The 24276-nt window shown below is 42.2% G+C and overlaps 1 long non-coding RNA gene across 1 annotated transcript; it reads right to left on the bottom strand.

Annotated features, from left to right (window-relative positions):
- Positions 1–6242: 6242 nt before the first annotated feature.
- On the bottom strand, positions 6243–22338 carry LOC125302109. The gene is made up of 3 exons (XR_007194845.1): positions 22178–22338; positions 11117–11266; positions 6243–6279 (listed from the first exon to the last, which is right to left on the bottom strand). It is a non-coding gene; the product is annotated as an uncharacterized LOC125302109 (long non-coding RNA).
- Between the last annotated feature and the right edge of the window lie 1938 nt (positions 22339–24276).

Here is a 24276-nt window from a genome sequence, read left to right as displayed (position 1 = left end):
ATTCGGCTTCGTTCATCCTTCTGACCCTCTGTTCCCACAATTTCCTCCTAGTAGGGTCCCGAGGGGTATAATGCAAACATTTACCACGTCCGGGCTGTACACAGCAACCATAGGCAGCACAACACGGTATTTTCTTTCGAAAAGTAATGATATCACAGATATATATTCCTCTCTTGTCCTCTTACAAGAGAGGAATATATCCTCTATAATCCTCATACAATAATGAAGACAAAGACCAAGTGACCAATCCCACGAATTTAGACACGTTCTAAACACAGTTGTCGGAACTCTCTCAGCTCTGGGTGAGAGGGTTCAAGAGCACCCCTGTCTGTGGAATTTTCTAAATTTTCTCTCATTTGCGATGCTACTTCAGAAGCCGTCCTAGGCACATTCCCCCCGCATTTCCCCGGCTTCAGGTATGCTTTGAGTATTATTGAGTATTTTCACGCTGAAGTGTCAACCTGGTAGGTCAAATACCTGGCAGATGAGGTTCAACTAAACTAAACATATAGATATGATATCACACATCAGGTGAATGTGCGGAATCTAAGCTTTCCAATGATATTAGCGCCAAGTTGCTGTGATAAATGGTTCGCGAGAAAATTAACATTGAACCAACGTGCAATTTAGGCTAATCATATTTGCATTTTGCACACAGTGCACACCCATTACTCTCGGTTTAATATTTCACTAACCCTTCACACAACACTTGGCAAACCCAATATTACAATAAACAGCAAACCGTACCGAATACGAGGATATAAAGCATGCCTCTGTGCAATAAGTGGTTCCTAATCCGGCATTTCTACATAGCCTCATTGGGGCGAAATTATAATGTATTCTAATGTAAACTATTTGTCAGTAGGCCTACATACATTTTTGTAAATTGCTCAGCCATAGATTATCCCACTATCATGGTTCTTATATTGTCAGGTTCCAGCCAATCCTATTACAGATAAATGAATATATTTATATTGGCATGCTTCCTAGTGACATTAATGCAAAAATATGAAGAAAATCAAATAACGAGACACAAATTTTGATATAAAGCCTGACATAAGCCATATGCAAACATTCACATCATGCAGATATGGGTACATCCTGAAAAAGGAATAGCATATAGGCTATAGGCTATGGCCATTACAATGACCAATATATTATCTTAAATAAACTAGCTAAATAACACAGGTGACCACTTCTGCATAATTTCATGGAGTGCTGAAATGTACACACATTTTTGAACATTTCTGAAATGTAGCATACGTTTTTGTGGTTGTGAACTTATTGCAATATCACCATAACCACCTGTGTGTGCATGGTTATAATTCTGAAGTGCAAAATAGCTTAGGCTACAGCACAAATATTTCCATAAAAATAAGCAAGTCTGACCTCTGAATTTATTTTGAAAGTGCACCTGATTGATGCATTCAAAAGTTAAAATATACAAACATTTCTTAAATTCTTACAAAACACCCACCCACTTTTTAAAATTGTTAGTTTGGACCCCCACACTTTTGCCGTGTGAAACACCAGTGCTGTTTTCAGCATCTGTTTAGTGCTTCATTGTCATTTTCATTGGATTCTCCCATTTGCGCGTAAATCGCTCATAAACCTTTTTTTTTGTTACACATTCTCCCATTCCTCTTCTGTCACACACACAGTGACAAGCGCCAAATCACCCGTAGTGTTGAAGAGATCAGTCATCCGCCCCCTCACTTTTGATAAGGTAAAAAGCCTTATAGGTACGCCAAATAAATTAATAACCTATAGGTTTACGCTAGGCTATGTAAAACTCCCCATTTACAGCATCACGTCACTAACCACAGCTAAGAGTGCACAATCTCTATTCACTCTGTTGGATATCTGAAGCCAGTTTGTCTACTTAGATACTGTAAATCCTCAAATTATGGCCGGGGGTCTTACGGTCTTACAGTACAGGCCTTTAGGGGCAGGATTGTATTCGAGACAGCCCTTTATTTCTTATGCGAGTTTTATTTTGAGATATGCGTTTCTTGGAGCGGCATACTGGTAGGCCTTCAAAAGCATGACATTTTCGGTTTAATTTGATATTTAATTTACTTTTCGACTGTTTGATTATATTGTTAAATGTTGGGACTGATGGGCACTGAAATCTGGGGAGGTATTTGATGATCACTATTACGTTCCATGTAGGTGAAAGAGTGTCGGGATTTCAAACAAACCATCCGCTTTCATTGAACGTCTGCGGTGCTGTAATGGAAACCTTATTGCGTAGCCAAGTAGCCTATTGAGTTATTTTTATATTATGCATGATTTACTTTTTATTAATTTCGAACGCTGGCTTTATTTTGTTATATAGATGTATCTAAATAACCTGTTAAAATGTACCAGAATTCAGGAAATTGCATCTAGTCCAAAAAAAATGTTCTGGGGTAGGACCCCCATACCCCCCCTTTGAAATCTCCCTTCCAATTTCCCAATGCCTCCGACGCCCATGGTCCTAGTTGTAGGCTAGATCCCTTTGATACCAATGTTCATTTAACTCTGGGACCCTGGTCCCAGGGATGGATTACTGCACGTGTAAGGGTCCTGTCCGTGCTCCTTTGTTTGTTCCCCATGTGCTTTGTGTTTACCTGCCTGTCACCTGTCTTTGTCTCCGCCCCATCTCCTTATTTGGTCTGTGCTTCCTGTCTTGTTAGTTTTCCCTCCGTTTCTGTTTCCACACCTGTTCCCCGTTGTTGTCTTGTTGGTCTCGTCCAGTCCTCTGTCTTTCTGTTAATTAGTCTGTTAGTTTAATATTGGTTTCCACCTGTCTCTTGTTTTACCTTGATCATTGTCCACCTGTTCCCTGTTACCCATTGTGTATGTAAACCCTCTGTCTCCTCTCCGTCCTTGTCGGTTATTAGTCTGTGTTTAAAATAAAGATTCTTGCAACTCTGAAGATTGCCTTGCCGTACTTTGCCCTACGTTTGAGTCAAGCCCTTGCAACCATGACAGAATAACCGACCCACAAACATGGAAGAAGGCAAGTTTTTTTTATTTTAATTCCGACTTGCCACTGCACCTAATGCCCTGGGAGCTGTTCTGGGAGGATGAAGAGGAGGGGGAAACCACTGAGGACGACTGGTCCTCTGAGGAGGATGGACCAGGTCCCTCTCCAGTCCCAGCTCCCCAACGCCCTGGGCCTGCAGTTCTTCCAGTAGCTCGAGCTCCAGTCCCTATTCCGGCCCCAGTCCCTATTCTGGCTCCAGCTCCAGTCTCTATTCCGGCTCCAGCTCCCTCTCCAGTCAGACTTCTGCGCCGGCTCCAGCTCCAGTCCCTATTCTGGCTCCAGCTCCAGCCCCGATTCCGGCTCCAGTCCTGATTCCGGCTCCAGCTCGCTCTCCAGCCCCGAGTGAGGCTCCTGTGCCGGCTCCTGATCCTGCTCTGACTCCGGCCCCGAGTCAGACTCCTACACCTCCGGCTCCAGTCCCGACTCCGGCTCCAGTCGCGGTTTCGACTCCTGCTCCGGATCTGGCTCCAGCTCCCGATCCAGCTCCGACTCGGGCTCCCGATCCAGCGCCGACTCGGGCTTCAGCTCTGACCGGTCATCCATCGGGCCGTCCGCCTGACCCGCCGTCTCCGACCGGCCGTCCGCCTGACCCTCCATCTCTGATCGGCCGCCCAACGGGTCGTCCGCCTGACCCTCAGTCTCTGACCGGCCGTCCGCCTGACCCTCTGTCCCTGTCCGGCCGCCCGCCTGACCGGACAGGCCTGACCGGGCGTCCACCTGATCCTCCGTCCCTGGCCAACCGTCCGCCTGACCCTCCGTCTCTGACCGGCCGTCCAACAGGTCGTCCACCTGACCCTCAATCTCTGACCGGCCGTCCGCCTGACCCTCTGTCCCTGTCCGGCCATCCACCTGGCCGGCCGCCCGCCTGACCTTCCTGCCGTTAGCCCCCTCCGCCCACCCTGTTTGGACCTTTTTTTTTGTTTGGGCCGTCTGGAATCCGGCCCTTGGAGGGGGGGTAATGTAAGGGTCCTGTCCGTGCTCCTTTGTTTGTTCCCCATGTGCTTTGTGTTTACCTGCCTGTCACCTGTCTTTGTCTCTGCCCCATCTCCTTATTTGGTCTGTGCTTCCTGTCTTGTTAGTTTTCCCTCTGTTTCCACACCTGTTCCCCCGTTATTGTCTTGTTGGTCTCGTCCAGTCCTCTGTCTTTCTGTTAATTGGTCTGTTAGTTTAATATTGGTTTCCACCTGTCTCATTTTACTTTGATCATTGTCCACCTGTTCCCTGTTACCCATTGTGTATGTAAATGTCTCCGCTCCGTCCTTGTCGGTTATTAGTCTATGTGGTTTATGTTTAAAATAAAGATTCTTGCAACTCTGAAGATTGCCTTGCCGTACTTTGCCCTACGTTTGGGTCAAGCCCTTGCAACGGTGACTGCACGGGCCTTCCGGGCCCAGACCCAGGGGCCCAAGGTGTCGGGGCCCTGAAGCCCAAGCCTTTGCATGGAATCATTGCCTCAATATCAACGCATCAGGATGTAGGCTATGAATCTGATTTGAATTTAGTATTAGCCATCCCCAAAATGCTAGCCTGACGAGCCAGACCCACATTAAGGCGAGACACGGCAGGTGAAAACATCGTTTTTTCATGCACTGGTCAATTTTGAGATTTTGAGCTAGTATGTTACCTTAGCATATATCACACTACTACAACAAAAAAGTCAGATTTACACATTTAGGTGTTTATTTCATTATATTGTGTCTACTCGCTCCTGTATATTTCTCCTAAATTCAGCAAAAGTTAGCATTCTAACCTTGCATGCACTCCCGCGACTGTGGTCCAAAACATAACATGTGTACTACTGTTGGAAAGCTCTGTTTATCCTGTATCACACTATGTGATCCATATATGGACACTTCCTTTGTATCAGCAACCAATCGCGAAAGTTCAAAGGCGAGTCTAGGCTGAGAACGATATCTCATTGGCTGTCTTTCAAGGCTGTTTTCTCAAAATGAGTTTCCGCTCACACTCTGAGCTCAAACTCCACTTCAGAAGCACGTACATACACCAAACTTTCTTGACTTATGCCTAACTATATGTCGAAGATTTCTACAGAGGGGTTTGTTGATATATTATTCCTAGCCTGACTTACATGACATTTTATGCCTAAAAACATGGAAAAAAGCGAATTTTTTTTTAGGGCTAGTGACATAATTTTCTGATTTACAGGATAAAAGTAGATTTTCATAAATCCCTCTGTAAATGTTTTCCCATCTAATATCTGAACACAATGAAAACATAATTTTGAACTTGGCTGTATCCAATGCTCAGGTTTTAGGTGCCTTAAAATGTATGCAAATTAGCGCATATTTAATTAGATAATGCCTAATTTGCATATGTAAACATTAAATTACAGCAAACTTGTAATACATTTTTTTTCTCATATTAATGTAAGTAATCAACTGGGGAAGTTTCATAGTGATATCTGCTTGTTAAAATTTTTACCCTATTCACCTGTAGTGTCTCGCCTTAAAATGTAGGGTCTGGGCACTTACCGTTTGCAGTGCTCAGTCCGAGGGGCGGGATAATCGGTTGTCTTTCAAATTTCCTCTGCACGCAATAGGACTGCACTGAGTCCCATGCGTTTTCCCACCAGCGGAGCTAGTTGGCTAGTTCAAACTTTTGCCATCTCCAAAACAAGCTTAACTCGTGTCCCAGATAGCAAACATACACTGGGACGGAACTGGGCCACACCTACCACAACGTCCGGCACGGATCTGCATAATGGACCTGATCCGGCGTCCAAACGCACATCGGTCCAAAATTGGTCTGGATCCGTTTGACGGATCTGGTACCAATAAGGGCTAAGACTGGCCCAGTTCCGTATGGTAGTCTGTTACTGTTACTGACGTGTTCCAGATCTGTTTATCATATGCAATAATGGGTCCGCTTATTGTGTGTGGTAATGGAGCCGTTTATCAGACATCAGCCGGCTTTATTTGACATGTGAAATGTGATTGGTAATTAGGGCTAATTATCCTGAAAAATCTGTTTGCTACACATTTGCTAACAGGTTCGTTATAGGTTCACCCAGGCTAAAGTTAGTAACGTTTTCCCAACAGCTCAACTGATAAACATAAGCTAGGCTACAAGGGGGGTAAAAAAAACTTTACACATAAGTGTCTTATTATTTTTTTTATTCAACAACCTGGCTGTAGAAGTGCAATCCCAGACAAACTTTTAAGTCGTGTTAATTCCACTGTTCCCCATCGATATTCAGGCTGTCTTCCTCAGTCATCTCCATGGTCAATCTGAAACAACAAAAAAATAAACATGAGCCATTTATTCCTTTTTTGAAAATAGGTTAAGTCACAATTACACTCGTTTTTTTATCATCAGTGATCCTGTTGGCGTTAGCTGTTACCAAAATAGGCTAGTTATTGTGATGGCTGTTTTGCTCAAGCTAAGCTAGTAGCCTAGCCTATATCGCTGGAAAATAATAGTATAACCTTACAGTAAAGTTATCAATCAGCTTCGTTTGCTTATTGTTGTCTCTGAATAAACCAACAGAGATAAAAAGCAGAAAAGCAGAGCCTACCTTGAAAAGTTGGGCTGTCCTAGTCCAGGCTGGCAAATCATGTCAAAAGATTGACAGTGAGCAAACCAAAGATCCTTGATTAACGTTACTGCTTGGACTTCTGCATGCGTGGCAAGAATATGGGGTTGTCTCATAGCACTGTTTGATCTGACACAAACAACAATTGACTACTTTAACCACTGCTAGGTAATAATACAAATAATGAAACGAGCATATGATCAATATTGAGCCAACTATATCTTCTTTTCCAGCCTTACTGTAGAAATGAAGTGGCCATGGGAACATAGTGCACCCCATGGTTTCTAAATCTGTGCCATTCAAAATACCTTTTTTTTTTCTTTAGCAGCCAGTTGACAATGAAGTAGGGAAAGGTCAATTTAGCAGAATCAGCACCTTAATTAATATCATTACCACCTGGGTCTGCTGTGAAAAAATGGTCCTTCGGCTCATATCCGTATCACAGGTTTGGGCCAAATCGGTGTTTTGTATTTTAAACGCATCTCCTGACTTCCAGTTGAGTTGCGGAAATTGGACCTGGGACAAATCTGTAAACCGGTGATAAAACAGCATTGCTAGCAGAGCTGAAACCTGTATCAGGAGCAGACCTGGCCCACAGTCAGATACCGTATGTCCGCTACAGGCGGATCTAATGGCTTTTATGCGGATCCGGCCCAAAGGAAATTGCTATCTGGGGTCACACTGTTGGCCAACAGCAATATCCATCTTTGTTTTCAAGTAGCAGGGAATTCAAGCCAAACCGTTGCAACTCTGCCATCAATTATTCATTATGTTATGCCCCCCTAACGACTCTATCAATGATTTGATTAGCCTCATAGAAGTTTAATTTTTCGAGCTCACAAGCCAACGGAGAGTTGCTAGACTAGCCCTGGAAGCAAATGTAATTTGCTGCCGCTAGGGTGTGTCTAGATTTCTAAGCTACCAAAATGCACCAGAATACAGGAAATCACATCAAAATAATGAAAAAAATTCTGGGGGAGGACCCCCAAACCCCCCTTCCACATATGCGACAATTAGTGGGGAGCCCTTAATACATGTGGGCCCAGTGGCCCGAAAGTTCATAATCCGTCCATGCCTGGTCCCTACACCTGAGAACCACTGATGTACGTTTTTTTTTTTACTGTACGGTATAATGCTGAATGAGCCAAACAAAAATTTCCGCAGCAAAATTTTGGTTGGCCCCACCAAATCTCACTTCAAGGTTTTTTGAAAAGTTGGCAGCCCTGCAGAGTACGCTCTGGATGCTCTGAGAGTGACACTTTGAATAAACGAACGATAATTCCACCCACGGTCCAAAGTTACGAACGGTTAAAAGTTTCAGAGTTGGCTCAGAGCGCTTGGAGTGGCAATTTACAAATGCGTTCTTAGTAAAATAAGTGCATAATTCAGTAAAACGAGCGTATATTATCTTGATATACAAAAACAATCTTGCAATGACATCTCCTGGGGGGTATGGTATGACGGTATGGTGCAAGAACTTACTGGCTTTCCCAGCTTTGCAAAATTATTTGTGGTGTTCAACTTCCTGGTGGGATTTTTGAATGCTGGACCAAAGATGTCTCCTTTTCAGTGTTTTGTTTTGACCCTTATGAGATTGAAACTTAATTTACCCCTATTCTTCTTTGTTTATTTGTTTGGTGTATCCAAGTCAACTGTTGCGAGAATTTTTAATTAGATGTTAGACTGTCCCCACTTATCTTATGGCCAAAAAGCGACCAAATTCAGATGAGCCTACCAATGTGTTTCAGAGAACGTTTTAAACGTTGTAGATTGTTTTGAGATATTCATAGAGAAGCCAACTAACTTGAAAAGTAGGGCACAGACGTACTCTAAGTACAAACACCACAACACAGCAAAGTATCTCATTTCAATCACACCACGGTGTTATCTCCTTTGTGTCAAAGGGCTGGGGGACAAGTGACAAGCACATCACTGAAAATTGTGGCTACCTTGAGGAACTGTCTTTTGGTGATCTTGTCCTTGCTGATAGAGGTTTCAATGTGAAGGACCCTTTTGGCCTGTCTCATGCCCAATTAAAACTTCCTGCTTTTACAAACGGCAAAAAACAGATGCACCCACTGGAGCTCGAATCCACAAGGGGACTTGCTTCAGTGCGCATACATGTGGAGAGGGTGATTGGCCTGGTGAGGAACAAATATACCATCTTACAGTCCAACATCCCCCTGACCCTCTGCCAAGCAGCTCAAGGACAGTCTACCTCTCTGGAAAAGATAGTCACTGTATGCTGTGCTCTTTGCAATGCTTGTCCAGCTGTTGTTCCCACATAATAGAAAAAAAAATTCTACCCCTACATTTGGTTGGTCTTCTTAGTTCTGTTAGTAATTACGCAATTACTCTTGGTGTTCTAATTTGCATTTAGGGATGTAAGTAATAGATAATTTGTTACATGACCACAAATACACACATCACAGTCAGAAAATGATGGGCAATGAAAATGATGTAATAGATAAATAACAAATAATCGACTTACATTTGTAAATGACAAGTACAAATTTCATTTCATTTAATTTCTTTTTTGTTTGTTTTTTGCACTCCACACACATCCAACACTTTGGCACCCTGGTAAGCTTCAAACACAACCTATGGAAGTGTTTTCGTTTGCAAGTCTTAGCCACGCATGAGAGGATGTCTGCATTATCAATTGGCTTTCCACAATAGCACCCCTCTGGTGCCAGGTCAGCAGTAGCAGCATACCTGTCAACACTCCCGTTTTTCCCGGGTTTCTCCCGTATTTCAAGGTCATCTCCCAGCACCCTCCCGTTTTGTTATTTCTCCCGGAAAACTCCCGTAATTTGCATGGCCATCAAACTTCATTTTAAAATCATTGTTCCATTCAGGTTGCCAGGTTGTGTGTGAAATACACCCTACACATACACGATCACTTAGTTTCAATTTCAACTTTTTTGTCATAGGCTAAACCCTGGCGACCCAAAACCCAAATAAGGAAGCGGGTGCCAACTGCTGAGTCTCGTCGTAAGCAAGCAGGCTAGTTGAATGGCCTACTCCAGAACTAGCTGTTGTGAAATTGTTGGGAATTTAATTAATTATCACATCACATAAACTGTTATTGAGTGTTGTTGATACACTGAACTGACAGCAAGCAGCTTTGGAGTTTTAGAAGTAGGCTGCAGGCAGGCAGCTGGTGGATACATAACTGGCATGCGTAAGGCAATGGTAAGGTAAAAGCAACGACCGAAATGCAGAGTTGAAACACGTGTATGAAACGTATTAAATATGCAAACACAGATCCGGTATAAACACTGACACCCAAAAAAAATATCTCCCGTTTTTGGAAAGCTAAATGTTGACAGGTATGAGTAGCAGTTGAGGAGATCCGTGGCACTGTGAACCATTTATCTAACAGTTCAGGCAGTATGTCTGTTCTGATGAATTCCTCCACACTCAAGTGCCTTATCAAAAAAAAGTTTCATCAAACAAGATTCGCTGTGTGAACAGTTCGAAATCAGCGTACATGACCTCGGCTACACACATTTGGGCCTGCACTTGATACATGTAACTGTGATCTTGCCCGAGGGTCATTGTACCTTCTGCAATCTCAGTAAGACAGAAGCGTGGGTCTCCGGCACATTCCTTAACTCACTGAATGCCGCGCTGTTTTCAGAAGCTTTGGCCCAGAGTGCCAGCAATCTTGATCATTGTTGACGATTTTTGTAGAGCCACAGTGTATTCTATGTGATAGCTATGGACACATACTATATACATACAAACTTGTTTGAAAGACTTTAAGCTCTTAGTGGGTACAAACCGTTTATTCCTAAGAAATCCCAAACTAAACAGTGGCTAGTTTTCATCAAAATCCCTGTTTTATTTATAGAAATGGAGATGTAGCGTCTTTGATGAAATATGAAGTGTTGCCTGTAAAGTTTCCGGGAAGTGACCTAGCGAGACCTGGCGAGACTGCCACCTAGTGATAAACCCACGAAAATGGCCTGGTTTTGACCTGACGTGCATGTGTCACTGATTCAACCCAAAGCGGCAACCATTCGCCTTTTGAACTTGAATCCAAGCCCCCTCCTCCTCCATCTCCTGGGACTAACCCCCCCCCCTTACAGTCCTGTCTGTCCTATTCTTTCTTTGTCTGTCCTGTCTTATATGTTGTGTTATATGTTATATGTCACTATGCCTGCATAGAGAAAATTGCCCCTCGGGGATAAAGTTTTTTTTAATTGAATTGAATCAAAAGCAGAGTTTTAAGATTAAATGTCCAGATAAAATGTCCAGATTGTGCGTTTTCATGAGTTTTCGATCGTCATATATTTCATTTCCATTCATCACAGAGTTCCCAAAATCACATATAAGGTGTGTTAGAGTGTCTACTTTCGTAAAAAAAAAGCTAAAAACGTAATATTAAGTTTTTGGCACTCAACGCATGGGAAGGAAAAACGTAATATTACGTTTTTGGCACTCAATGAGTTAAGAGTGCGCCATTAGAGTTCCATTAGCAGTGAACGGGCATTTTATTTCAAGCACGCCCATCGGATGGCACTTACATGTCACCACACCATCTGGCGATGCTCCAATCCACGGTAGGTCAGGGTTGATCATGAGTCCTGATGCTGTAATGTGAAAGTCTACATGGAGATCTTGCATGGCCTTCCAGTATGACTCCCTCGCAGTGTCTTCATTTTGCAGACCCCCATCTGATGGAAACATAAGTCAGAATAGTCAGAGCTCTGTTTTATAAGCATGCGGCCCATAGGAAAAAGAATGAGACAGTTTGGGACAAATGTAGGCCAAGTTATGGACAGGCAGCTTAAAGCAGACCCATGAGGGCATGGCTGTCCATAACTTGGCCTACGTTGCCCCAAATTCTCTCATTCTTTTTCCTATGAGCTGCATGTGGTGAACAACAGGCCTATGGGTCAATTTACACCAGAGTTACACTTTATAGAATATATTTCACCCATACCCAGTAAGCCCTTACCAAGGAATTTCATTGCTAATGTGTTTATAAAGGTGTAGTAACACACTTTAGAAATATTTGAAAACATGCCCAATCCTGCCCCTCATTTTGTTACCCATGCACATTACATTGAGTATTGATACACCCAATTCATATTTCTGTTAATTTATTATGGAGCTTGCTTCATGTCATATTATTATGACCGCCGCGCAATTTTTTTCGCATGTCCAAATTTCCGTCAAGGATTCCCGGGACATTGTAAGACCGGGGTACACGAAACTTGGTGGGCATGTAACCCCACATGGATAGCATGGAACCATCATTTTTCGTTTTAATCTGTAGCCCCCCCCCCCCGCTGGACTGGACCCCCCGAAAGGAGGGTAGGGCAGACACAATTTTCTGTATAATATCTCGAGAACCGTAGGGTTTAGGAGGACCATTTTTTTTGTATGTTGATCTCAAGGGGCTATGTCATTTGTATGTAACCCATTCCATAACCACTCATTTCATGTATAGCGCCACCTAGTTAAACACAAAAAAGTAAAAATGAGGTGTTGTAATCGCAGGTATCTGTGACCTAACATAGTCAAAACTGCACGAAATTGGAAGTGTAGGATCATTATGACACCCTCTGAATGCATGCCAAGTTTCGTGGAATTCCGCTCATGGGGGGCCACACAATAAATTCATTTATGTTACTATACACCAACTGGCCTGTAGGTGGCCGGAGACAGTTTTCTGTGAATATCTCGAGAACCGTAGGGCCTAGGACAGGGATGTCAAAGTCACATACATTAGAGGGCCAAAAAAACAAATTTGCTACAAGCCGAGGGCCGGACTGGTTCAATGTTTATTAAAACATATTAAAATGACTGCACGTAACCTATTGAACCAAGGCGTGTACTGTATTTTATTTAATGATTAAATGAATAATGACTGTGACTGAAGTGCGGGCAAAGTTTGCACAGAAATGTACGATTTTTCCCATCCTCACCGACTTTGTCATAAAACTTGTTTAAATGATCATACGATGCCTCCTTGCTGCTTTGTCGTCTACATCAGCCTTTCTCAAACTTCTTTGACCTGAGGCCCAGTCAAGGCATACTTTGGGGTCATAGGGCACACCTACATGAACCCACCCCTCCTCCCCACCCCCCATCAAATTATCATAATGATATCACAATTATTATTATTTTTATACTATATTGCTATACATGCACTTCAAAACAGTCAATGTTTAAAGTGCTAAGATTGTTCACAAAAGTTTGTGAAAACATGCACATCAGAGTACTGCTTTGCTAATGTAAAATATAATTAGGCCTACAATAGTTTCATTGTTTTTGCATTGTTGCATGATGCTTGCATGAGAAATACTTCTCAAAACAACAGCAGTTATATGGGTGGGTTTCCCTCATGCAAGCATCATACACTGATTACATTTCATACACTGATTACATTTCATTTGAATGCCTGAATGTAAGGATTCAGGAAACACAATACCAGCTTTTGTGAATGGTAAATGGCGGATCAGATCATGCGTAAATCACTGATCTGGAGATCTTTAACTATCTTTAACTAAGACTAATTAATAGCTTTTGGCTGACTTTAATACTTAATGCCAAACAGTGTTTTATATAGTCTGTGCTCTGTTTTTTATGGAAGTTGCATAAATCCACGTCGTTCTATTAAATGTCGTTTCATAATTAAATAGCCTTCCAATAGGTTGAAGCTTAGCTTTGCTACCAACGTGCACACGCATGCATTGAATAAACGCCCATACCACGACTTAATTCTATGCCTCTATATGTTTGATGACACCAAACAAGTATTTCCTACTAATTGGAGAAATGTTTGTTTTCTTTTTCTGTCCGCGGCTCCTTGATCAATTGCGTAGCAAATTATCAGACGATGGCCCGGGAATAATTTCTCTGCAGACCATTGTCCACATTGCGGACCGCGGCCCATAGTTTGACAAATGGTGACCTGCATGCTGCCATATTAAGGCCTTTTTACGGTGTGTTTTAGCCGGGTTTTCGCGTGGAAGGCTCTGTAGAAATTGGACACCCTATTCAACGAAGTTAAACTGAAAGAGCGGGCCGTTCACAGACACCAGAATGAACGAGTTCAGTAACGTTCATCAGTAGTAGGCTAATACAGTACGTTCAGTTCGTTCGCTCAAAATATGAACGAGTTCATTAACTTTCGTTCAATGAACGTGTTCAGGCACAACACTGGGGAGGGGGGTAGCTGAAAGTTGACATCTGCCCTGACTGAATACTGATGAATAATGAAGCCGAGGCCCACTTGCGGCGCCGCAGTGAGTTCGTGGGCTACCGTTGCATGGTGGGAAATGGAGTATTGGTGCGTGCAAAACAGCAGCCGGCGGCTGTGGCCTGCGGGCTGGTTCTAATACTAATCAAATATCATCCGGGGCCGTAGATAATTCATTCGCGGGCCTTGACTTTGACATGTCTGGCCTAGGAGGTCCAACTTTTTTTTGTATGTTGGTCTTAAGGAGACATGTCAACCCATCCCATTACCACTTATTTCATGTATAGCGCCACCTAGTTAAAAATGAAAAAGCAAAAAATTAGGTGTTTTCATCACAATATCTCTGGCTGACATGGTCAAAACTGCACGAAATTGAAAGTGTAGGATCATTATGACACCCTCCGAATGCATGCCAAGTTTTGTGAACTTTCGTTCATGGGGGGCCCATGTCTTCGTGTTTGCTAATTCATTGTATTTTATATCCGATTGGCTTTGTTCTGCCCATGAACATGGTTCACTTGTACATGCCTGTCCTTTGTGCTCAACAGCAGCTAATAGTGTGTCCATTAGTGCTGCTGCATGAGCGCACACCTCTCCCAGTCCGGCCATGCACGTGCAGTGTGCCATCACCACAGTCCCATTGTTGATGCACCACTGGCTGGAGTCTCTAGTCATCCTATTTAACGGATTTGATATTAAATATTAGGTCAGTTGGATACGATGACTGGAGACTTCAGTCAGTGGTGTATTGATGCATTCATACTGATTTTCTCTCTCCTAAATACATTTTGTTTTAGACACATCAAAACATCAAGGCTGTAGACTAATGACAAATACATGTTTTACAATGTAAAAACATAACTAACAATAAACAAAAGTGTTAATTTGTCTAGGATTGTGTGGCCTACAGCGCTGCATTGCTTATTTTGTTCTCTTGTAATCTACAGAAGACTGAAGCAAATGAATCAAAAAGTGGCCACTGATCGGAAGAATGTAGCAACCATGTAGTGACACTAGTGTAACCAGTAGTGCTAACGTTAATTAAGCTGAAGTCTAGTTTAGTTAACATGCTTACATTAAGAGTGACACAAATCCCTACTATTCTCACAGTGTTTTCTCAATGCTCCGACAGAACAACATAAATCAGCCGGTTTTAGAAAAAAAACCTGCACTTCTATCTCCACCTAGAGCCTGTTATTTGTATTGCAAAAATCCACAGCTCCCGGTCCTTCTGGTCCAATCAGAGCAGGGCTGTGTGAGATCTGACTGTCAATCACAGTCTGGTGCGCACTGATGAGCACAAACTTGATGAGAGGGCGCTTGGTGGTAGTGGGAGAGGGGCATGAGAGTTGTAAACATTCAAAACATCCCCTCAATATGTCAGACTTGCCAACTGCAGCTTTAAAGTTCTAGCGGCTAGCAGCTACTGGCCACTTAATCAGAGTAAAAAGCCACCTGAGGTATATATTTAATGTCGGCTACAGGGTACACTTGCCATTACACCTCAGTGCAGCAGATGGTGGTAATGCACTACGTTTGCAAACTGCCAAAAAAAAAAAGCTCACTGAAAAAGAAGAACGGTTCGCTGGCCTGTTCTTCTTCAATGAGTTTTTTTGGCAGTTTGCAAACGGAGTGCATTATCTCCACCATCTGCTGGACTTAGGTGTAATGGCAAGTGTACCCTGTAGCCTCACTCTGGCCGCTGGGTGAATAAGGCGAATACTACGCGAATCCCAATATCAGCCTTCAGTTTGACTAACAGAACACCGTTAATACAGGCCCTGGCTGAATATGGTCACCACATCACTGTTTTCACAACTCAACACCCATGACTACCCATTATGGCTTTATCCACCACTACTAGCCAAACCGCTAAACCCAAATCACTTAGTTTGCAAAAACAACCAAAGCTACACAAACGAACAATCCAAACCCGGTCGAGCCTCCTAATTGTTGGGGGATGCCCACTGCGGCAGCAGATTCCGAACACAACAATGCACTGTCTAGGGGAAACTAAATAATTACAATACTACCTGCCATGGGTCCCTAACCTAAGTGTAAGGTTGTGTTAGTCAGTGTGTAGGAGACTAATCGCGAGGGTGCTCCGTATGTCGGAGTTTACAGAAGAGGGTCAGTCGATGTAGCCCAGTCCTACAATCCCAAATGTCCTAAAAGAGTCCTTGTCGTGGCAAAGTCCAAAGGCGAAAATCCCAGAGACTCACTCCTCTTCCAGCGACGACAAACACTCCATTCAAACAATAGCTCTACTAGGGTTGCAAAAAACAATAGCGCTACTAGGGTTGCAAAATTCCGGGAATTTTCAAAGTTTGAAACTTTCCATGGGAATTAACAGGAATATATGGGAAATAACAGGAATAAACGGGAATTAATGGGAATAAACTGGGAATTTTTAATATGGCAAGTTAGTCTATAACAGGGAACTTAAATGTAGTGGACAAAACCCCATCTTGCAGTCTAATATTCATTAAAACAACCTGATTTAATGCAATTTCAGTCGAATTTCTACCCTGCACATATGTCAATCACATGCACACAGCAATCGGCATAGGCTGCTAGAAACCTATGGTGTGTTCATATGCATGAGGAAAAAATGTTCCAACCAATCAGATTTTGTTGTTGAGTGGTGTTGTGTATCTTGGGCAGTTCAGTGTGGCTAGTTTAGCACGCTAGTAAACCATAGGCAGAGAATGGGATTCCCGCTAGCATGCTAACTAGCTTTGCATGCTAAGCTAAGCGAAATACGAACACACAATTCATATTGCTTATTACGAAACAAAACGTTAATGTTTGTATATGAAACAGTTTGTATGAATTACCCAAAATTCCCAGTTAATTCCCGTAAATTCCCATTAATTCCCATAATTTCCTTTAATTCCATGAAAGTTTCCAATTTGGAATATTTCCAAAATTCCCCCATCTTAACTTCCCATGGTAAGTTTCCGAAAAGTTTCCGGAAATTTTCCGCCCCTTTGCAACCCTAAGCGCTACCTGCCATTACCCACCTAAGCCGCTTTAATAGCTCAATGAGCCAATAAGTGGCCCAGAGGTGAGCCAATGCCCCCTCTGTAGTGCGGCAGATTAGTGAAACATTCGTTCAATTTGTGATACAAGCATCAAACTTGGCACAAATATTCTTTGGGACCCACTTTATCCAAAAACCACATTAGCCACGTAAAAAATCCAATACGCCATTTTTTCCAAGATGGCCGCCATTATACTTGGTTTTGACTGGGATTGGGATTGGATAATCACATTTTGATGATCTTGATATCTAAATATAGGTAAAAGGGTCTGGACTTTCCAATTCTACAATAAAATTTGAAGAATGTGTTAAATTGTGAAGGTAGACGCAATTAATAGGGAAAATAGCACATTTCAATACTAATTTTAGCATAATTAAATGTTTTTTTTGTTAATAAAACATATGTTGGTTAGGTTACTTCAGCGGAGGCAGGGGGGCTAAGTAAGTGCAGTAAGTGCATGTTGAAATGATTATATATATATATATATAATTTCAATGCAATAGTGTATAGGAAAGACAGACAGGGCTGGATCCCGTCAGTTAAAAGAGACACCAGGCAAGCCTGATGCTTTTTCTCTACAAAACTCCCCCTCGCTCGGTCTGAAGCTCTTTTCCTTTTCTTTGCATCTTCCATCAAGGGTTTTCGCTGCTTCTTCGCCGGCTCTGCCATTATACACACGTTTGCAACAAATGCTAGCGTTTCGTTAGCCTGCCTCTGTGCTGTAAACTGATCCTGCTTCGGTCGCCGGGTACGATACTTGCAAGCGGGATATTCTGCCTACAGGCAATAGGGGCGGGCGAGAGAGTCTTCATTCGGCCTGTAATGAGTCATTTAACCATATACCGACTTACGAAGATGATTAATTAACACGAAAACGTTGCCTGGTGTCCCTTTAAACTGAACTTCAGCAGGGGGGCTAAGTAAGTGCATGTTTTTTTTTATATATATTTTATTTCAGTAGAACAGTGAAGATTGACAGGAAATGGACGGCAAAGAACGACAGGGCTGGATAGGGAAATTGTCTGAACTTCAGCAGGGGCAGGGGGGCTACGTAAGTGCATGTGTTTGTTTAAATATATAAATATATTAGGGCTGTCAATCGATTTAAAAAAATAATCAAATTAATTACATACTCTGTGATTAATTAATCTAAATTAATCACATATATAATTTTTGCTGTGAAAGTATTTTAAATATTTAAACTCAAATGAATCATTGAATAATCAGCATTAGTGACATTAAAGTTCAAAAACTCTTTTATTATTATTTTCACTGTTCAAATAATGGCCATAATAATCTATGATATGACCTAATATGCTGAGGAAATAAATTCAAAATTGGTTCGGGAAGAAGTTTTTTTTTCACATACAAGGCATTTCAGGCCACAGATATAACCTAGGGGACACAATAAAAATAAATTAACACTCCCCTCAATGTCAACACTTTCTTTGCATTGATTAATCTGCGTTATTTTTTTTTATCAATTATTTTTTCTCAAATTAACCCTCTATTAACGTTTTTCATGTGACGTATTCTAGGTTCTATAGCTTTGTTTACATACACCTGGTAGGCAAGGGACAAGTTGAACCCATTGAACATCGTTGTCTGCAGTTGCCTCTCAGTAGGCTACATCTCTGTATTTCAGCAATGTCAACATTTCAGGCATCAATAAAGGTGATGATGAAACGTTATCCCATTGTTCAATATTTGATAGCCTGTCACAGGAACGTCATTTCGCTAAAATCGCCCTGATTTGGTGCATTGATCTTTATCGATAACGTTATGGGAGAACCTGCATGTAGCCTATGGTAGCCTAACTTTTTTTCTCTGTTCAAAACTCGGTTTACATGAAGACAATAGACTTTCTTAGAAGCTGTGAAATTTGGCCAGAGAGGAACATGTCTTCCCTCTGAAAGTTGACACAAAATCAAACAATATTTGATCATTTAACTTGAACTGAACAGCGACAGGTTTTGGTAGGCAGTAGACTCAGCAGACGTTAAAATGGTAGCCTACATAGCGTCAGTCAGCATCATGTAACATTAATGTCGTTAAAGTCATGAATCCTGTAACATATTATAACATGTAACAGCGATGACTCATTCGAAGACGATCTGCATGGATATATAACCACCCAGAAAAACTCGGTGAGCTGAATGTGAGTGATAAAGTTCATTATTGTATGAAACTTTTTTTAGTAGTTCATTGCAGCACCGGCTATATTAGGCTGTTACGCTAGCTCAGCCTTTAAATATGCTGTTATTTTAGTCATGTGGACTTGATTAAACGGGTAAAGATAATTCATAAACTGCTTATTTCTTACATGACTGAAGCAGTAGCCTAGGTTCAACAGTGGTGTTTGAGGTTGCTGTGTTAAGTTCAGCTCAAAAATCAGTTTATTTTGACATACGGGAGTTAGCCTAACTGAGCTGTAGGCTATAGCACATATTCTGTTTTAATTTATTTTGTGATTATATAATCAAATGACACTCATGATAACTTGAAATAGAAGGACAGAAGATACTGTAGGTCAGGGGTCTCAAACTCAAATGAGCTGGGGGCCAATTCTGCCAATGTCATCTGATTGGAGGGCCGGCTATTTCTGAAAATGCAATGTTCTTTTTTTCAAATACCACACAAAACTGCAAACAGAAAGTGCAAGTGTTTTTATCTAGTTTTAGACACCTGTGCTAGCAACCTTAGCTTATAAATAAAATAATGATAAAATAAATATTAATACAAATTATAAAATAAATGAAAACATAAAACAGGTATGTGTGTGTTTTTCACACCAAATAAAAATATTTCCTCTCATAACTTTTTTAAACCTGGCAAACTAGGCATCAGGGTTAAGAAAGCCATTGCCAACACCATTGGATTTTTATATCAAAATGTCAAAAGGCCATGGCTTGAAAGTGGTCAGAGATAAAGTCCTACTGTAAATGTAAAAATCTTTGAGTAAAACAAAAGTTTATGAAGGGGGTAAATTTACCCATGTAATTTGTCACTGGATGGCAAGCACCTCAAATTATGCACCTTTATACTGGATGAACATATTTAAGCAGGTTTACTTTCCTTTTTTCATATTACCCACATAACAAATTAACAGGAAAACACCTAAGATGTTGTGGTTTAGTAATAGATTACTACAATATAGGCCTACAATAAAAAACATTCTGGTCAAACAGTTCCTATCGGGGTAATCTGCAGTACCCAGAAGTTCGCGATCATATTACGGGTGACTTTGTAGTTCTTTAAAGCCCTATTTCTACTAGCCCTGCTGTCTGTACCACATCCATTACGGACACCATCATCACGATTACCACTGCAACCTCCAAGCTATGTTGGGCTGAGGGTCGAAACAAGCATGGTATGCTTAGTGGACACCGTTGTAGCCTATACACGCACCATTCACAGACGCACCGTCACTATCACTGTCATAGACGATCGATCATAATCTCCAAAAGGATATTCTCCTTCAGAATTAGAATAGGTGAATAACAAAGCTTACCTAAGACTTCATCACACGTGAACGTTTTTCAACATTTGGTGTAGGCCTATTTCTGCTTCAATTTCTGCAACACTATGGCCTGCATCGCTTCCGGCGTCATTACATATGCACGCCTTTGTGTTTCTCGTGTAATACAAGTATTTCCCGAAAACTTTGCAGCGATTTTGGGTTTGAATCAAGCTCTGGATGTCTTGCACATAGTGGAGCAGAGTAGGCCTACAAATGAGATTTGTCACCGTACCTGGATCTATCGTCTATTTTAATCAGTATCGTTGTTTGTCGCAATTAATAGCCTCAAGGGCCGGATTACATTATTATTTTGTCATACGTCGCGGGCCGGATTAGGCCCGCGGGCCGGGTGTTTGAGACCCCTGCTGTAGGTGATTGATGTCCACAAGCACGAATTTGACGAGACAAATTAGAACAAACTGTTCCGGTAAAAATAATCTTGCCATGTTTAAAATGCTGCACTTTTTCCCTTCATAGCCTATCTCTGGCAATTAATTTTTGGATGACTGTAGATAGTTGTATTTTAGCCTACGTCTTCGTAGACAATACCCAGACAGCATTTACATCTGTGCCAGATCCGTTTTTGAATCAGCAGATTCGCGCAGCAGTCGCACTCACTATGCAGATCTGCACCAACTTTGCGCCAGACTTGTCTGTAGCTTCTGACTGTGACAGTCCATCCAGGGCGGTGCGGCGCCTATCCGGGGCAGCCAGAGACCAGATGCGCCACAACTGAATTGAGTCCGCCCGGCCGGTGTGGGCCAGATCCGCAGGAGCTGTGCAGACCTGACGCGCCACAACTAACGGAACACTTTCCCCCCACATAAACCTGCAACTCTGCGTTATGTGATTATGCAGAGTGGAAGACTACAGGCTGCACGTCTTTGTAATTATTGGTAGGTACATTATACAAGTATCATTTTAAATGTAAACTGGTGTTGATGTCATTTTAGTCTGCTAAATATTTAGGCCTGTATTAAACATGAAAGTTTACAAACTTAGTTTACTCTGAAATTCTGACAACCTGAAACGTGCCAGACAAGCTGGGTAGTAGCTACGGTTAGCTTGTAGTCTAGGTTCTTTTAAACATGCATCCACAACTATGTGAACATGAGCTTTAAGGCTAAATTGGTGAGCTTTGCTTATTATTCACCATAATCGCTTAATATCGTGTCCATTGTGTGTTAGCTGCAAATTCATAGCCATTAGCGCTAACGTTACCCACTTTGTCTGTAGCTAGCCTTGCTGCTAGTAGCACTGCAGGTATTGCATAGACGGCCAGCGTTTTTTAAGCCTGTTTAAAATGGATTTAGAGTGGAAAAACTTGGCTGTAAACACTAGGCTTTTTATCGAAGATCCACAAGAATTGTCGCTGTCCTCCAGTTTATCCGGTTTGGGATGCAATGCGTTGCTGGCATACTATACTGTTATAAAATAAATAATCTTTGGATGTTGAATCTAATATTTACTCTTTGTTTCTTTGCTTTGTGTGCTTTTTGTACGTCTCACAGGAGCAGTGAGGAAGAATCGCAGGTTGATGCCTAACTTTAACGTTAGTCCATTGGGCTAGTTTTTGCCCTGGTCCTCTGACATCCATCCGTGAACGGCGCTGCTATTCACCGTCTGCTCGAAAATGTTTCTCAGGACCGCTACTAGCCTCTGCGAGAGATCTGCCGCTGCCGCGACCAAGGAACTGCTGCTGACCTGCGAGCTGCCATGATAGCAGCCTGCCCTGCAGTCTGGATTGAGTAGTCTAGCTAACGTCGAAGAACTCTCACGAAACAACAAACTGTCGCTGTCAAAGTCCACCGACCTGCTGATCTGCAGGATCGCCCAACTGTTCTGTGCTTTCAGTGCTCCAGACTGCCAGTAATCTTCCTCCGACACAGCTGAGCGCTGTCGTCATTAAAGGTGTTTAAGTCATGATTCACTCGGATCTTTCACCCGTGTCTTTAAATTAACCCATGAGTCGCGAGTCTCTAGTATCATTAACTCGGATCAGTTGAGTCCTACTACAATTCAATCTAAAACGATAAACAGCGCCATACACAAACCTCTTGCAACATTAACTAGCCTCCTAGCCCTAGCCATCGTAGCTGCCAAAAATTTAACAATTTCGTAGGCAACCACAACTCCACAAATTAACTCAAGTGACTGAGTGAGCAGGCAGTCCGAGATAACTGGTTAACTTCCCGCAGAGCCGGAAACATTGCAGACTCACAGACCATGAGACTCAGATTGGAGCGGCTGAGTAGCAATCCGGGCTAGTCGGATCAGCCGGCCGGTTAGGCTACGTTGAGTACGAGTCAGTCGAATCAGCCGGCTACGTTGTCATGAGTGGATCTGCGAGAGCGAGTAGCTCCTCCTCGAGGTGAAAAAAGCAATTCCACAACAAAAGCCATTTTTTTCCACTTCTGAAATAACATTCAATGTTCTGCATGTAGCCTAGACATAATTAGATTTGGTGTATAGATGTAGCATATTAAAATGCAATTAGGTCGTGCAGACAGTCCGAACTGCACGCTCATGGAGCTGCTTGAGTATCTACCTGGGTCAGTCGAATCAGCCGGGCGGTCGGTTACGTTGTTATGAGTGCGAGTCAGCCGAATCAGCCGGCTACGTTGTCATGAGTGGATCTTTGGAACAGCGAGTAGCCTAACTCCTCGTCAAGGTGAAAAACAAATCCACAACAAAAGCCATGCTTTCACTTCTGAAATAACATATGTTCTGCACGCATAGCCTACTATAAAATGCAATTAGGTCGCAAAGACAGTCCGAAACATTGCAAGCTCTGTATGGAGTTGCTTGAGTAGGCTACCTGAGTCAGTCGGATCACCCCAGCCCTAGGTTACGTTATCTTGTTATGAGTGCGAGTCAGCGAATTAGCCCACATTTCGTTGTCATGAGTGGATCTTTAGAGGGGCGAGTAACTCCTCGTCAAGGTGAAAAAGCAAATCCACAACAAAAAGCCATGCTTTCACTTCTGAAATAACATATGTTCTGCACGATAGCCTACTTTAAAATGCAATTAGGTCGCGAAGACAGTCCGAAACATTGCAAGCTTTGTATGGAGAGTAGGCTAGCCTACCTGGGTCAGTCGGATCAGCCAGGCGGGCCGGTTACGTTGTTGTTATGAGTGCGAGTCAGCCGAATCAGCCGGCTACATTGTCATGAGTGGATCTTTAGAGGAGCGAGTAACTCCTCGTCAAGGTTAAAAGAAAATCCACAACAAAAGCCATGCGTTCACTTCTGAAATAACATATATTCTGCACGCATAGCCTACTTTAAAATGCAATTAGGTCGCGAAGACAGTCCGAAACATTGCAAGCTCTGTATGGAGTTGCTTGAGTAGGCTAGCCTACCTGGGTCATTTGGATCAGCCGGGCGGACCGGTTACGTTATGTTGTTATGAGTGCGAGTCAGTCGAATCAGCCGGCTACATGAGTGGATCTGTAGATGAGCGAGTAGCCTAGTTTCTACTCGTGTCAAGGTGATAATAATAATAGGCCTAATGAGAATAGTAGTAGTAGTAGTAATAATAATAATAATAATAACAATAATAATAATTTATTCACTGCAGGGCATTTCTACGTTCCTGTATCTATGTCTACATTGAAAGTCAATTGCTTAGGCTAGGTTAAGACAGTAAATAAACAGTCTGGCTCAAACTGCTTTCTTTCCCGTGAGTGGGTGGAGGTTTTGATGCTATTATATTAGGCTATTTTATATTATATTATATTATATTAGGCTACCTAACAGTATAGCCATGATTAATAGTAATATTAATTAATAATAGCCTACTATTAGCAGCCTATAATACTTATTAGAATAGATTCCTAGTAGCCTACTATTAGTAGTAGTGGTAATAAACATTGTAGCAGAGTAGCATTAGACCTAGGCAAACTTTTCTAT

This window comes from Alosa alosa, chromosome 10 (assembly GCF_017589495.1).
Source record: "Alosa alosa isolate M-15738 ecotype Scorff River chromosome 10, AALO_Geno_1.1, whole genome shotgun sequence".
NCBI classification, from domain to species: Eukaryota; Metazoa; Chordata; class Actinopteri; order Clupeiformes; family Clupeidae; genus Alosa; species Alosa alosa.
Note: the sequence above shows the minus strand (reverse complement) of the source record. Positions and strands in the feature narration are given on the sequence as shown.